Below are 15,648 nucleotides of genomic sequence, written 5' to 3'. Positions count from 1 at the left end.
TTGCTGAGTTAAATGGGAATTTTTAAAAAGCATCATAAATAAAAATATTAATCAATTTATTAATCAAGAAAGGAAACAAACAATCACTGAAATCTCTGGTCCCTTAGCTTTGCCGAATTGGCTTTCAAGTGACCTCAAGTAAACATTCTTGGTTCCATTCTCTCTGAAGCTTTCCTGCAGTGCCCACTGGTCTCTTGGACTCACCTAGGTGGGATGTCTGAGAGGAAGGTCTTTGTATGAAAATCCGAGTTCCTCCCTGGATGGTTGATGATGGAGACTGAAACTCTGTCCCTAGACATGAGAGCAGGAAGGCGTCAAGCATCAGTCCCCTTGTCAGACTTAGGACTCCAGAAGAAACAACTATGTCTCTTCCAGCCCACGGTTGTACACTTTGAGGAACAGCAGTAGAGGAGATATTTACAGCTCTATATATCTGCTCATTAGGAGCATTTCCCAATTGTTGGGACATTGCTTCGCACAGAAAGGATTTTTTTCCCTGCAGATATTTTGTTCCCAAGAGACCAGGTTCAAAATCAGGTGAATCCAGTCTTTATTATTTCTTTTTCATGAACTCTCCTGCCTTCTAGAGGTGTTGCCTCCCACAATCTTATACCACTCCTGAGTTAAAGTTTCCACTAAAGTCTAAGACTGAACAATCTGTCTTGATTATGTCCCCGGGATCTCTAAAGACTTGACTTGTGGTGGGACACAGCCCCTGTTTTCTCCAGAAAATTATTGCCCTCTTCAACAACTGTGTTCCTCTGATTTTAAACATGGGTAATATGATTTTTTCCTTCATGAAAAAATTCCACTAAGAATCAGGAATTTCACACATATAAGAGCTGTCCTTTAGGAGTTTATTTATGAAAGGCCTGATAATTATAACAGATATATTTAGATATTTTTATGCACATTGCCCTGAGATTAACATCTTCTAAGTAGTCTACTATTTAATTTTTATAAAACTCCATCGTATGTGGTCAGCAGTATAATAAACTGCATTGTACATTTTCAGAACTGTGGCTTAGAAGGATTAAGTAATCTGCCCAAAGTTATGAGCCAAGTAAGAGGTGGACTTTGATGTGAACTCCATCATGGTGTATCCAGTTCATTTGCTCTAGGGCAGTGGTTCTCCATGAGAGGTGATTGTGCCTCCATGATACATTTGGAAATTCCTGGTAAAATTATTGATTGTCACAACTAGGAAGGTGCTAATGGCATCTAGTAGATTGAAGCCTAGGGTGCTTCTCATCATACTATAAAGCACAGCACTTTGGCCACCAAAAAGAATTATTCAGCACAAATGTCAATACTGAGGAGGGTGAAAGACTGTTCTAGACCAGAATATCTCCAACTTCAATGTTTATATGCATCTTTTGGTGAGCTTGTTCAAGTGCAGATTCCGCTTTGGAAGATCTAGAAGGAACTCGGACATTCTGCATTTGTCGCTATTTCCCTGTTGCTGTTGGTGTTGCCGGTCCTGTTTGTGGACCTCTTTTAGAGGATCAAGGCTGTGGGGCAGTGTTGAATTCAGCTACAAGTATTTTGAGGACTTCCTGTGCAAGAATCCAACCTCCCTCCTCAGGTCTGATTTTAAGTGGTCAAGTGTTGAACTTGGTAGCTCAGCTTTTGCATCAACAAGTTTACACTTGCCACTTGAATGCTTCCCTCAGGACAGGAAATGAAACGTAGTGAAATTCCACTTATGTTATGGAGTTTATGTAAGTAAGTAATATTTTAAAGCTCATTGGAAATTACCTCACACAGATGTTCAATGGATAGCAACTGTCATTGACTAAATCCCAGTTCTACATTTACTAAGCTCATTGTGACTCCAGAAAAGTTTCTTTGGATAGGAAGTGAGTCTGGCATGCCCTGTTCCTTGTGATCATGGAGTGGTACCTCCTCGGAGGGCCCCTCATAGGGGGCAGAGTGCTTGAGAGCCCACCAGCCTATGCTTTGTGTATGCATACCACATCTCTTTTAGCCATTCATGTGTCAGTGGACACCTAGGTTGAATCCATATCTTTGCTGTAGTAAATAGTGCTGCAATAAACACAGGGGTGCAGGTGTCTTTTGGTATGCTGATTTCCTTTTTTTGTTGTTGTTGTTTCCTGAAGACTTCTTTTGCAGCCAGAGCAATTAAGCAAGAGAAAGAAATAAAGGGCATTTGAATTGAAAAGGAGAAAGTCCAGTTGTCCCTGTTTGCAGATGACATATTTTTACAGAGAGGCCAACCTAAAGACTCTGCTAAAATCCTCCTAGGCCTGATAAACAAATTCAGTAAACTTGGAAGATAGAAAAACAACAAAGCAAAATTGGTTGTGTTAGTATACACCAACAGAAAGCTAGTGTAAAAGAAATAAGAAAGCAATTGATTTACAATAGCAACCCAAACTCAAACCCAAACCCAAACCAAAAAACCAAAAAAACAAACAAAAAAGTTAACCACAGAGGTGAAGGATCTCTACAATAAAAGCTACAAAACACTGATTTAAGAAATTAAAGAAGTTACAATATAAACGAACTGCATCCCATTCTCAGAGATCAGAAGAATCAATGTTGTCAAAATGAGCATACTACCAAATGGGATGTACAGATTCAATGCATTCACAACCAAAGTAAATGACATACTTTACAGAAATAGTGATGTATCAAGCTTCCTAACTTCCCAATATACTAAAAAGCAGCAGTCATCGAAGCAGCATGCTGGCACTGTAACAGACACAGAGACAAATGGACCAAAATAGAAAATCCAGAGATAAATCCACATACCTATGACCAACTGATTTTCAACAAAGGAGCCAAGAACATGCATTGGAGAAAGACAGTCTGATGACCGCAGTGAGGTATCGTGATGCTCCTCAGTTCAAATGAGTGACCCTGGGTGTGTTTTCTCTTTTATCTTTTCTACAGGCAGAGGCTCCTCCTGGGATCTTGCTTCCTTTAATTGGGTTATGGGTTGGTGGTGATTTGGAATTTTATTCCTAACTTGATTTTCTTATCCTTGGTTTCCATATTTTGAGGGTTCCACCTGTATTTCTCCCGAGATGAGGACAGTGCCGTGGGTTGTGCACATACTTCACACTCCCTGATGTGCTACCACACATGGCAGTGTAATTCTCCCTGTGAGTTGGGCCAGTGGGTCATTAGTCGGTGATCACTCACCTCTTTCTCTTGGATCCAGTGGTGACTCTCCTTCTGTCTATGCCAATGAGTGATCAGTGGGCAGCCTACAAGGTGGTGCTGGCTGATGGTGTGACAGCAAGCCACCCTTGCAGCTGCAGTTGCTGTGGTGGTCACAGTCATGGGCCACTCTCTCAGAACTGGTGTCTGTGGCAGCAACAGGGAGTGCTGCTGCCAGTGAGGTGTCTGCTGCACCAGTTCCGTCAGTCAGGGGTTTGGCTCAACTATATGTTTAAAGATGCTTAAAATGACGATCTTTATTTTATATGTATGTTTTGCCAGAACAACAACAAAAAAATAACAAATGATCTGAGGAAACATTTCTCAAAAGGAGACAAACAAATGGCCTACAGGTGTATGAAAAAAATCGAATCATCATTGAAATGAAAATCAAAAATCACACTGAGGTATCATCTCACTCCATTAAGAGTGACTTTTATCAAAAAAACAGAAAATGACAAATAGTGGTGAAGATGTGGAGAAAGTGGAACTGTTATGCACTGTTGGTGGTAATGTAAATTAGTACAGCCATTATGGAAAAAATGAAGGCAGGTTTCACAAAATAACTACAGATAGAACTAACATATGATCCAGCAAATCTCACTAGAGGTATATATCTGAAAGAACAGAAATCAACATGTTTAATGGATTCCTACACTCTCATGTTTACTGCAGCTCTATTTAACCTAAATGTCCATTCTCAGATGATTGAATAAGTAAATGAGGTATCTATGCTCAACGAAATACTTCTCAGCCATGAAAAAGAATGAAATTCTGTCATTTTCAGCAACGTAGATGAGCTTGGAGAGGATTATGTTAAGTGAAATAAGCCAGGCACAGAAAGAGAAATACCCCTTGTTCTCACTCATATTTGGGAGCTAAAAAAGCCAATCATGTAGAAGTAGAGAGTACAGTAGTGGTTATATAGACTGGCAAAGTGGGGTGGAGGAGGAATAGAGAGAGAGTGGTCAATGGATACAAAGTTGAAGCTAGGAAGAATGAGATCTAGTGTTCTCTGCCAATTTAGGGAGAATACAGTTAACAATTTATTGTATAACTTCAAATAGGTATGAAAGGGGATTCTGAATGTTCCCAACACAAAGAAATAACAAATTATTGAGTTGATGGATACGTTAATTACCCCGATATGATCATTGCACACTGTGTAAATGTACCCAAACATCACATCGCACTCAATAAATGTTTACAGTTATCATGTGTCATTTAAAGAAAGTAAATTAAAATAATTCACAGGCAGAAGTAGATTAGAGGCTGTCAAAAGCTTGGGGTGGGGACATACAAAGGAATAATTAGAAATTGATGCTTGATTGGTGCAGAGTTTATATTTAGGATGATGATGAAAAGGTTTAAAAACAGAGGTGATGGGTTTACAGCATTGGGAATGTAATTAATTCCATGGAATTGTATGTTTAAGTATGATTTAAATGGCAAATGTTATGTTATATGCATTTTGTTATGATGAAAAAAGAAAGAATGGTTCTTTCATTGTTTTCCACTGAAGAATCTCGTCACAGCCCCCTTTATGTCCTCATTCCTCAGACTGTAGATGACGGGGTTCAGCATGGGTGTGACCACAGTGTACATCACTGAGGCTGCAGCACTGGAGTATGAGTTCTGTGTAGCAGCAGAACTAAGGTTCACTCCTAGGCCTGTACCATAAAACAAGGAGATAAATGAGAGGTGAGATGCACAGGTGGAAAATGATTTATACTTCCTCTGAGCTGACGAGATGCCACATATGGTGGAAAGTATCTTGGGATAAGAGTAAAGAATCCCACAGATGGTTCCACCACCCAGCACTCCCACTGCAAAATACATCAACATGTCATTAAGAAAGGTGTCAGGGCAGGCAAGATGGATCACCTGATTAAGTTCACAGAAAAATTGTGGGTTTCCAAGTCAGTACAGAAGTACAGCAGCAACACCATGAAGCTTTGTAGGAGGGAATGAAGGACACTCATGACCCAGGACACCAGAACCAGCAACACACAGAGCCGGTGGTTCATGATGACTGTGTAGTGCAGGTCACAAACTGGTCATAGGCCATCACGGTCAGGGGAAAGTCTTCCAACCCTACAAAGAGTATGAAAAAATGCATCTGGGTGATGCAGCTTTCATAGGTTGCGGCTTTGCTCTGAGTCTGTATGTTCACCAACATCTTTGGGACGGTGGAGGAGGGGGAGCAGATGTCAGAATAGGACAGGCTGGAGAGGAAGAAGTACATGGGCATATGAAGGTGGGAGTCTGAGATGATGGCAAGGATGATGAGCAGGTTTCTGAGCACAGTGATCAGGTACATGGACAGGAACAGCCCAAAGAGGAAGGGATGCAATTCTGGTTCCTCTGAAAATCCCAGAAGAAGGAATTCTGAAATTGGTGTATCATTCCCTGGTTCCATCTGGCTGATGTGACTACAAAGAAAAGAGAAAGACATCATGACACAATCATGTAGTACTCACCTATCAGAAATGCTATTATTTTTTCGACAGTCAGAAAGTTAAATTCTGTCTCTCTCTGTCTTCATTCCTCTCTACCTCCCCCTGTCCTCCCTGTATTTCTCCTTTCCTTCTTCTCTCCTTTCTTTCCTTTTTTCTTCCTTTCCTTCTTTCTTTTTTGTTTCTATATCAGCAGATAAAAGTTTATATATTTATTGTGTACACCATGATTTGAAGTGTATATACATTCTGATATGGTTAACTGTAGCTATTAACCTATACATTACTCCACAGACATCATTGTAATGCTGAGAACACTTAACATCTGCTTTCTTTGTATTTTTCAATAGTACAATTTACCATAATTAACTAGGCCACCATGTTGAACTAGAGATCTCTTGGATATATTCCTCCTATCTTAGTGTATTGTTCTATTTTTCCCCCATATCCATTCAACCTCAACCCCACCCCATTACTACAGCCCCCTCTCTGGTAACCTCCAATGTACAAGAAGGTAATTTTTATATTTTCTGTGTTAATGTGATCCCCTTTAGGGATACACACTTCATTTATGATTAAGAATTTCCATCCCACTCTCAGCCTTTTCCTGAGAGCATGTTTTCCATAGTTTTAATGAGAAAATTTTTAATGTATTTGAGAAAAGTATACTGAATTTTGGCACATTGCAAAAAGTCTAGACAGTGAGTGAAGAGAGCTATAAAACAAAAGTCTGTGCAATCTAAAAATGGAGAAAGAATATGAGCAAATTTCTAAAATGCCATATACTGTGTCAGATGGTGACAAATCCTGTGAAGAAAAGGAAAGAGTGATTGTGGGGTTATTATTATTTTCTTTTACTGGGAATTAGGGAAAGATCACCAGACACAGTGACAATTGAACAGAGACCATAATGAAGACATGGTGCGAATCTCAATATCACCTGCAGAAGTGTGTTTCTGGAAGGAGGAACAGTTAAAGTCCCTGAGAATGGAGCTTGTTCATGGCAAACAAAGAAGCCAGTGTGGCAGAGGAATGAGCAAAGGGAAATTGATCAGAGTTGGTGTCAGAAAATGTTGAAGAATGATGTGGCCTTGTAGGTGCTGAAAGTTCAGAATACAAGGAGTCCCTCTGTCCATATGTTGCATGTCACTTTATTAAATTGGCTGGAAAGGTTCTCTGTGACAGAAATGCAGCTCCTTTTTATTTCCATAGGTTGCCTTCAGTTGACCCCTTCATATTGTTAGTCATATTTTCAAATATGTTGAGCCTCACAACTTTTTACTGAAACCTGTGCCCACCTCTAAAGTTATATACATGAGCGTGTGCATGCACACACACGCAGCACAATGTGGCCTGCTTGGGCCATGTTAATACCATGTTCTTTCTACCCCCAGTTTATTATTAAGGGATTGATAACAAGCAAGTTGTCAGTATCTGATTGTCTCTCCTCTAGAGAATGTAGAATTGATTCAAAACTCTATGGTCCTACAATCTAATCACCTCTTTGAGGATCCTCCTTTCAGTTACCATGAGAAGATTTCCACCTTCAACAGTGACAGTGGGGATTTAAGCTTCAGTGTGGTCGGTAGTGGGACATCCAGGCTACAGCATCAGACAACAAACAGAATGATATCTTTTCAAGGCCAAGGCACTCCAAGGTGGAACATCCCAGTAGAAAAAATGAATAAATGGAAGAAACCAGCAATGCAAAAAAGGAAATACACAAATAACACACTTATATGGGCTTTTTTTTTACATTAAACAGAAGACAAGTTCTTCTTGTACACATTCCATATTTACTTGACGTATTAGATTTCTATGTTTCCACAGTGAATGACAGAAGCACCTCTCTCACTTTCCTTGTGTGCCATCTTGTATTTGTTATTCTTAGTCTTTTGGTTTTGATCTGTTTGACAAATCCAGTGGGTACACTGTAGTCCTGGTTCTTGTCTTTGTCCAACACATAAAGTTTTCCCTAACATTTCTTCATGAAATATTGCACACATCATGACAATTCTATTCCTGTACACCAAAAAAAAAAAAAATAATAATAATAAAATAAAATAAAAAATATAAAAATAAACACCCAAAACCCAAAAAACCTTTTCTCACATAATTGATCTCTGAAGATTTTACGTCATACGGACATTTATTTTATTATTCTGTATCTTAATAATTATTGTGCAAGATCCAAATGAGCAGAGACTTCACCTGCTTTGCTTACTCATGTATATTCTCAAACGTATGTGGTATGCATGCATTCTGTAGAAAAAACTTAACGAAGAAGTTATGAAATAAAAAGAAGGGTGGGGAGGTTAAATATAGAGATTTTAAAACAACCATATTAAACAAAACTGAATGAGAATCAAAAAGCAACTGAAATCTAGGCAAAGAATCAGCAAAGAAACACAAGATCTAAACAACATTATACACCACTTGGATTTGGCAGATATCTACAGAACATTCCATTCAACAACCTCAGAATATTCATTCTTCCCATCAGCACATGGATCATTCTCCAGGATAGATCACACGCTAGGCCACAAATCAAGTCTCAACAAATTCAAAAATATTGGAATTATCCCATGTATTTTCTCAGACCACAATGGATTAAAATTAGAAATCAATAACAAACGAAATTCTGGAAACTATACAAACACACGGAAATTAAACAGCATTCTACTTAATGACATATGGGTTCAAGAACAAATCAAATAGGAAGTCAAAAATTTTATTGAAACTAATGAAAACAATGAAACATCATACCAAAACCTATGGGATAATGCAAAAGCAGCACTAAGGGGGAAATTTATCGCATTCAATGCTCACTTCAGAAGAATGGAAAGATGGCAAGTGACAACCTAATACTTCACCTTAAAGAACTAGAAAAACAAGAACAATCGAAACCCAAAGTTAGAAGATGGAAAGAAATCATTAAGATCAGAGCAGAACTTAATGAAATTGAAACTCAAAAAACAATACAAATAATCAATGAATCAAACAGTTGTTCTGAAAAGATAAATAAAATTGACAAACCATTAGCACAGCTAACTAAAACAAAGAAGAGAGAAGATCCAAATAACAAAAATTAGAAATAAAAAAGGCAATATTACAACTGATACATTTGAAATACAAGGAGTCATTCAAGACTACTATAAACAACTATAGGCCAACAAATTTGAAAATCTGGAGGAAATGGATAAATTTCTGGATACACACAAGCTCCCAAAACTGAGCCAAGAAGATGTAGAAAATCTGAACAGACCACTAACAATAAAAGAGATTGAAGCTGTTATCAGAAAGCTCCCAACAAAGAAAAGTCCAGGACCAGATGGATTCACAGAAGAATTTTACCAAACATTCAAAGAGGAATTGATACCAATTCTCTACAAACTAATCCAAAAGATTGAAACACAGGCAAATTTCCCAAACTCATTCTGTGAAGCAAACATCATTCTGATACCAAAACCACGTAAAGATATAACCAAAAAAGAAAACCACAGGCCAATATCCTTGATGAATACAGATGTAAAAATCCTCAATAAAATAATAGCTAAGAGAATACAGCAACACATATGCAAAATTACACACCATGATCACGTGGGATTCATCCCAGGGATGTAAGGTTGGTTCAACATACGCAAATCAATAAATGTGATACACCATATCAATAAAATCAAACACAAAGACCATATGATCATCTCTATAGATGCTGAAAAAGCATTTGATAAAATTCAACACTCATTCATGATAAAGACTCTCTATAAGTTAGGTATAGATGGAAAGTATGTCAACATAATTAAAGTCACATATGATAAATCCACTGCAAATATCATCTTGAATGGGGAAAAGCTGAAAGCTTTTCCTTTAAGAACAGGAACTAGACAAGGATGCCCACTCTCACCACTCCTATTCAACATAGTGTTGGAAGTACTAGCCAGAGCAATCAGAGAAGAGAAGGAAATAAAGGGCATCCAGATTGGAAAAGATGAAGTCAAACTGTCCCTGTTTGCACATGACATGATCCTATATATCAAACAGCCTAAAGCATCAACAGAAAAATTCTTGGAATTGATAAATGATTTCAGCAAAGTAGCAGGATACAAAATCAACACACAAAAGTAAGTAGTATTTCTATTCTCTAATAGTGAACATGCAGAAAGAGAAATCAAGAAACCTTGCCCATTTACATTAGCCACCAAAATAAGAAAATGCTTAGGAATAGAGTTAAACAAGGATGTGAAAAATCTCTATCATGAGAACTACAAACCACTGCTGAGAGAAACTAAAGAGGACACTAGAAGATGGAAAGATATTCCATGCTCTTGTAGTGGAAGAATGAACATTGTGAAAATGTCCATACTACCTAAAGTAATCTACAAATTCAATGCAATCCCCATCAAAATTCCAATGACATATTTCTCAGAAATAGAAAACACTATGCAGACATTTACATGGAATAACAAAAGACCATGTATAGCCAAAGCAATTCTGAGCAAGAAAAATAAAGCTGGAGGTATAGCACTACCAGGTTTTAAACTATACTACAAAGCTATGATAATCACAACAGCATGGTACTGGCATAAAAACAGACACTCTGATCTACGGAATAGCATAGAGAATCCAGAAGTCAACCCACACACCTAGAGCCATATGATCTTTGACAAAGGCACCAAGTCTATATGCTGGGGAAGAGACTGCCTCTTCAGCAAATGGTGCTGGGATAACTGGATATCCATATGCAGGAGAATGAAAGTAGACCCATACTTCTCACCATATACCAAAATCAAATCAAAATGGATTAAAGAATTAAATATACACCCTGAAACAATAAAACTACTAAAAGAAAACATAAGAGAAACACTTCAGGAAGTAGGATTAGGCACAGACTTCATGTATACAACCCCAAAAGCATGGCCAACCATAGGATACATAAACAAATGGGATTATATCAAACTAAAAAGCTTCTGCACAGCAAAAGAAACAATTAACAGAGTTAGAAGGCAACCAACAGAGTGGGAGAAAATATTTGCAAAATATATATCCGACAAAGGATTAATATCCTGAATATACAAGGAACTGAAACAACTTTACAACAAAAAACCAAGTAACCCAATTCAAAAATGGGCAAAAGAGCTAAATAGGTATTTCTCAAAGGAAGATATATGAATGGCTATCAGACACATGAAAAAATGCTCCACATCACTCAGCATCTAGGAAATGCAAATCAAAACCACACTGAGATACCATCTCACCCCAGTTAGGATGGCTAATATCCAAAAGACTGTGAACGATAAATGCTGGTGAGGTTGCAGAGAAAAACAAACTCTCATACATTTTTGGTGGGACTGCAAAATGGTGCAGCCTGTATAGAACATGGTATGGAGGTTCCTCAAACAATTGCAGATAGATCTACCATATGACCCAGCTATCCCACTGCTGGGAATATACCCAGAGGAATCGAAATCATCAAGTTGAAGGTACACCTGTTCTCCAATGTTCATCGCAGCACTCTTTACAATAGCTAAGAGTTGGACCCACCCAAATGTCCATTATCAGATGAGTTCATACAGAAAATATGGTGTATCTACACAGTGGAATACTACTCTTCTTTAAAAGGAATGAAATACTGCCATTTTCAACGACATGGATGAACCTAGAGAGAATTATAGCAATTGAAACTAGTCAGGCACAGAAAGAGAAATATCACATGTTCTTACTCATTTGTGGGAGCTAAAAATAAGTAAATAAATACACAAACATACTGGGGGGGAGGGAAGAAGGCACAACAATTACAATTCCTTGAAGTTGATACGACAAGCCAACAGAAAGGAGGTTTTGGGAGGGAGGGGGAAGAGGTAGGAGGGAAGGAGGTTTCAGTAATGGGCTACAATAATCAACCACATTGTATATTGACAAAATAAAATAAAACTGAAACAAAAATAAATAAATAAAATAAATAAATTTAATAATTTTAAAAAAAAGAGCAACTGAAACATGATATAATATAACAATAAATCGCTGGTATAAAGTAAATTAATTATTAAGTAGATAAAGATCTATGCATACAATAATATAATACATAATGTTCCTAGAAAGTTCTGGTACATGGCAGATACTCAATATTTGTTGAATAAATTAGGAAATAAGTCTCGGTAAATACGTGATATTTCATATAGGACCAGGTTGTATTTCAATTTAGTTGGAAAAACATGAATTAAAGCTGACATAAATGGATATCTACCTGGAAGGCAATAATGTTGTTCCCCTAACTCACACGTCTTACAAAAATTCAGAGGATGTAAGGACCTCAGTGTTAAAGTAAATGCTGCATTTTAGATGAATATCTAGAAAACTTGCTGGCAGGTTTCCAGAGAAAAAGGAACCCTCCTACACCATTGGTGGGACTGCAAAATGGTGCAGCCTTTATGGAAAACGGTTTGAAGGTTCCTCAAACAATTACAGATAGATCTACCATATGACCCAACTATTCCGCTGCTGAGAATATACCTAGAGGAGTGGAAATCATCATGTTGAAATGATACCTGTACTCTAATGTTTTTTGCAGCCCTATTTACAATAGCCAAGAGTTGGAACCAGACCAAATGTCCATCATCAGATGAGTGGATATGGAAAATGTGGTATATATCTACACAATGGAATGGTACTCTCCTGTAAAAAAGAATGGAATACTACCATTTGCAGCAACATAGATGGACTTAGAAAAAATTATATTAAGTGAAATAAGTCAGGCATAGAAAGAGAAATACCACATGTTCTCACTTATTTGTGGTAGCTAAAAATAAATAAATAAATCCACACACAGGGGGTGGTGGGGAAGAAGACACAACAATCAAAATTCCTTGAAGTTGTTAAGACAAGTGAACCGATGTGATGTTCAAGGTTGGGGGTGGGGAAAGGGAGTGGGGAGGGAGGAATTGGTACAGGGACATGAAAATCAAGTACATTGTATATTGATTAAATAAAAAAATAAAAATAAAAATAAAAAAAATTTAAAAAAATTAAAATAAAATCTGCATGAGGAGAAAACCAAGGCAAGAAACAAAAGTAAGAAGATAGACATATATTCAACCAGATAAAATGCAAAACATATTATGGGCAAAAATATCCCCCCAAATGTCAAGGAAGAAACAATAATCCATAAAAAAAATTATTTGTGATGCTGATAACTGTAGAACCATGAGCATATACTAACAATGAGCAAATGAAGATGGTGATTTTATTTATGAAAGTTTCCTCAAACTCATAATGGTTTAAGACAAAATCAAGAAATCTCTTCCAAACACATGAGCCTGGACAAAATGTAAAGAGTTGCATCACTGAGTTGTGTGGAACTTTTAAACAGGTAGCAAGGGGGTACTCTCTAATTTTGCTGCCAGAAATGTGAAGTGTTACAGGTCTTGGGAAAAAAATCTGAAGACAGCTACAAATATGAAAAGTGCAGGTATTTGTTAACTCAACGATTCTCCAATGCCAGCGCTGCTGAAGGTCTGGGCCAGATCACTGCTTGTGGTGGAGTCCTTCTGTGCACTCTGTTTATCAGAATCCCTAGCTGTAGGGTGCCTCCCTGGGCTGAAAGCTGAAACTGTCAGTGCTCAAGATCTATCGGGGGACAAAATCATCCCCAGGTGAGAACTGCAGTTTTAACGTAAAAATACCAAAATAGTTTATAGTATTGATTAAAAAAGGAAAGAGGAATTCAAAGTAAAAAAAAACAAAAAAACCCCACTAAAACCTAAAGAACATTTGTGATGTGCATAGGATACTACTCATGCATTTGGGTAAACACCGGATGAGTATGTGCGTATTTGCATACTATAGAAAGAGAAGTTTTAAATGTAACTAAGAATTTTGAGAACAAAGAATGGCCCGTGAATATACAATTGGGTTATGTGTAGTGGTTTCCAACAATGGTATGAGACAGAATAGAATGAAAATCAGAAACTAACTTTACATGAAGGTATAAACTAGTAATTATTTAATGACATCAACATGGGTCTCTAATTCAAGATTAACTTGTCAAAGGCTTGGAAATAAAACAATATAACAGAAAGTGTTTTAAAATGTGTGGAGGAAGCAGTATCTAAAGTTATAATTTCATCTTATATAAAGATATAAGAATTCAAATATGCTTATGAAAGATAAAGGTGATAGTAGTCAAATGATAATAAATGCCTTTCAAATGATGGACAAAGATGCAGCAGCTTCTAGAAACAGATCTAATATAAAAAAGTAAAAGGCACAATAAGGAATAACAGAGGCATGAAAACAAGTGAGAAATTTATATATAAAAAGAAATTTATTTAGCCAAATGGTCCAGAAGAACTTTTTACATTGATGAAACAATGAGAGTATCACTGTATGACTGATAGATGGATTTGGGTACAGAATATCTATAAACTTTGGTACATTACTCACCAAATACATTGATACTTCTATGAAAAACTGAGTGGCAAACATCAAAATGATTGAAAAACTCCAGTTCATATTTTTAAATTAATGCAATAAAAACCAAGAATAAGAAAACTCCCACTGCACTACACAAAGGCTGCAGGGGCTCAGGGGCAGAGGGCCCCGAACCTCCCAGTTACCCCTTTTATCCCCCCACCACGGGATGAGCAAGAGAGGGAACCGGTAGGATTACTCCTGCCACCCTAGTGGCCAGGAGAGCCCGGGAGGAAGGTGAGGATTCTGCCTGCCTATTCTGCCCCACAGAAAGACACTCAGACGTGGCAGGGGTTCCATCAAGCAGTTCCGTTTATTTTCACACAAGCACCTGCTTTTATAAACATATGGCAAGGGGATTTCCTAACTTCAACCTATCATCTTAAAGGTCATGTGAACATGCATCTTGCTCTAATGCTTTGCTATTGCAATCACACAGTGAGCACGAGCACGAGCACGGAAATATCTTTTATCCAATAATTTTAAACTATGTCTTTCCTTGGCCACTACCCGGTGGCTTCCATCAGGCACCATCTTTATCTCTCCTGTCCAGGCCAATGTTTTCAATAGATTACATATGCATACGTGGGTGGGGTCGTGGCTAGTTGTCTGCCCCAGGAGGAGGTGTGTGGCCTCAATGCCCCAACAAAAGGCAAGGAACTTGCACTTGTAATTTATAATAAGTGGTAAATATCTAACAAATGCACAAATATAATCAGCCATGTGAATGTGGAAATAATTGAAAAGTGAGGGTTGTTAGTATACTGCTTTTCATCTTTTAAATATTTTTTCAGATTTTACTTGGATATCCAGCATGAGAGAAATATTGCAAAATGTAGACCCCATGGTCTGCTGTCATGAGGTAATGATTGAAAGGAATCCATTGGTCTGGATCTTTCTCATCAATATGGAAATATTCAAATTGCCTCATCATCTTAAAAATAAAAAAGAAATGCTGTCATTTCAGCATATGTCCCTCTGCTTCTAATACCCTATTTCTCATCTTTATTAAATTTCAAAGATCCTTGGGTATATGTTCTACTTTTACTGGAACCATTTTAAACCTCCATTTCCCTAATACAATTAGCCTTCTATTACCATTGTTTAATCATCAACAATCACCCTCCATGGCTGAGTTCAATGTCCAGTTCTTTTTGTAACATCGTCAATATATACATGTATTGATTAATTAATTAATCAAAGAAGCCAATAACCACAGAAATCTCTCTACACTGGGCTAGGGTGGATCGGCTCCAGGTACATGTTGACAGTTTTTATCTTCCTGACTCTTTCCTGCAGTGTTAATTGTGCTCTCAGACTCACCTAGGTCAGTTCTATGAAAGGAAGGTCTCCATGTGGAAGTCTGAATTCCTCTCTGGATGGTCGATGATGGAGACAGAAGCTCTGGCACTAGACACGACAGCAGGAAAGGGTCAAGCATCAGACCCTGAGTCAAACTTAGGGCTCCCAAAGAAACAACCATTACCATCCAGCCCAAAGTTGGACAGGCTGAGGGACAACAGCAGAGGAGATATTTACA

General features: G+C 37.7%; 1 pseudogene; it reads right to left on the bottom strand.

Moving 5' to 3' along the window:
• Positions 1-4,689: 4,689 nt before the first annotated feature.
• LOC134387645 (olfactory receptor 7A10-like) lies at positions 4,690-5,605 on the bottom strand (annotated as a pseudogene).
• Positions 5,606-15,648: the final 10,043 nt, after the last annotated feature.

This window comes from Cynocephalus volans, chromosome 10 (assembly GCF_027409185.1).
Source record: "Cynocephalus volans isolate mCynVol1 chromosome 10, mCynVol1.pri, whole genome shotgun sequence".
NCBI classification, from domain to species: Eukaryota; Metazoa; Chordata; class Mammalia; order Dermoptera; family Cynocephalidae; genus Cynocephalus; species Cynocephalus volans.
This window is presented reverse-complemented; position numbering and strand designations above follow the sequence as displayed.